The sequence below is a fragment of the Sceloporus occidentalis genome, unplaced genomic scaffold (assembly GCF_023333645.1).
Source record: "Sceloporus occidentalis isolate IW3139 unplaced genomic scaffold, rSceOcc1.0.p SCAF_66, whole genome shotgun sequence".
NCBI lineage: Eukaryota > Metazoa > Chordata > Lepidosauria > Squamata > Phrynosomatidae > Sceloporus > Sceloporus occidentalis.
In genome coordinates this window covers 3,417,255-3,419,396 of record NW_028317046.1, presented here as the reverse complement: position 1 = coordinate 3,419,396, position 2,142 = coordinate 3,417,255, and the positions used below count along the sequence as shown (strand labels likewise).

General features: G+C 32.9%; 1 non-coding gene across 1 annotated transcript; it reads left to right on the top strand.

Annotated features, from left to right (window-relative positions):
* The first annotated feature begins 1,152 nt into the window (after nucleotides 1–1,152).
* On the top strand, nucleotides 1,153–1,225 carry TRNAF-GAA (transfer RNA phenylalanine (anticodon GAA)). The gene has a single exon. It is a non-coding gene; the product is annotated as a tRNA-Phe (tRNA).
* The last annotated feature ends 917 nt before the right edge of the window (nucleotides 1,226–2,142 follow it).

Sequence of the window (2,142 nt, the reverse complement as noted above, 5' to 3'; positions counted from 1 at the left end):
ACGCCTCTAATGCAGTGAAATCTAAATTTTCCACGGGTGTGAAAAAAATAAAAATAATAAAAATAAAAAGATAATTTCCTACAACCCGAATAAACACGCATGCCTTTTGTTAACAAGATAATGATAGCAGCGACATGTGAGGTGCTGCTCCTGACCTCCTTTTTAAAAAAAAGGGAACGTTTGCAGCACAGATGCGATAATTCCGGGAAAGCGGAGCAGTAAGTCACTTTGATTATTGTTTCTCCTTAATGACGGTGAAGTTAGTATTTCATCTACTAAATTGTTGTAAGGATTAAGTGAGATTTCGCAGTATTCTAATTCTAAATAAAATTAAAAAAAAACAAAGAAACAAACGCATACCTCTGTGATGTCTCCCCCGATCTTTGTTATTGGACCTCTTGTGTTCTCGGTTATGTTTCTTTCCCTTTGAATGGGCTCCCGGGGGTTGATTGTTCCTCTGATTGTATGGAAAATCGAAACTCTGGAATTCTTCTCTGCCCTGTTTTAGGGCACTTGGTGGCAGCGCCTCAGCGGCCTCCCACTGGGGGGGTGAGCCATTGCCTCCTTCTGCTGGTACGAAGGCTGTTGGTGATGTTCCACCAAGAGTCCGATCCTTCTTGGACATCCCTGGCCTCCTGTGAGGCCTCTCTTGAGGCTGGTGGACCCACGACTCATAGTTGTTGGCCTCGGACGTTCTTTTGGGTTTGACTTTCGGATCCAATGTGTTCACGAAACTCAAATGATTGGTGATGATAACCAGAACCAGGCAGAAACAAAAATGGCGTCTGGAAAAGGAAGCCATTCTTCCAAATATCCTTAAAAAAATACAGAAATTACAAAATAAGCAGCTTATTGATGACTTTCATATATTTAATTATAAGGTGCGCAGCAAAATGAAAAGTAAGCAAAATAAAGGCGTACGATTGGGTATTTCTTTATGCGAAACACAAATCTGCTGGCCTTATGCTAATGGTAATGTTTTTTGGGGGGTTTCAAAATATTTTGTACATTTCAAAATCTTTTGATAATTTGTTACATTTATATGTATTCTTCTAAAATTGATTTTAATCTCTCCGGTGTCTGCTGAAAATAGTGTGTCCCAGCCAAAAGGTCGACGGATGGCCAAAGTGCTCTCCCCTACCTCATCAGTCAGCCGAAATAGCTCAGTTGGGAGAGCGTTAGACTGAAGATCTAAAGGTCCCTGGTTCGATCCCGGGTTTCGGCAGAATATTTTTGTGACTACAATTTTTACACAAATCCTTGTTTTGAAATATATTAACTTTCCAGCAAATAGGATAGTGCTAAATTATATATATATATAAAAAAACCCATAAAAAACATGGTTCAATGTGTATATAAGATAGCATCGCACTCCACTCCTCTAAGCTAGATATCCATAATACATTAAGAGATAAATCTCCCCAAAATTGGCATTTGGGAACCTACAAAAACGAAGATGTTTTTCACTCGCTAAGTAATAAATAAAAATATACATATAAATACATTTTGAAATGTTTTAAAATTATAATTTGAAATTTAAACGTAAAGACATTTAAATATAATTACAAATTAAAATATAAAAGTAAAGAAGTAAATATAATTACAAAATGAAATATAAATGCTAATATATAATTAAATATAATTACAACTTGAAACATAAACATAAAGATTTATTTAAATATAGTATATAAATACAATTTTAATATAAATGCAAATATAGTATAAATGTAAATGTATATTAAAACATAACATAGTTACCAATTGAAATCTAAATGCAAATAAGAATTTTAATATAATAAATTTGAAAATGCAAATAAAAAATTAAATATCATATAATTAAAGATTGAAATCTAAATGTAAATATACTCTATATTTAAATATAATTAGAAACAGAAATATAAATTTTGTTTCTTATCTTTTCCAATCATTAAGTGTCAGAAATAATAAAAATATGAAATATACATTAAAATTGTATTTAATTTTCACGATCCAGTAAGTGCAAAAGATCCATGGCAGATGGTGGGAGATTTCAGTGGCTATATTGTTTTATATAGTGCTATCATATTTAGTAGCGCTGTACAATGTGTTATTATTTATTGATTTATATAGCACCACCATATTCCATAGCGCTGTACAATGTGT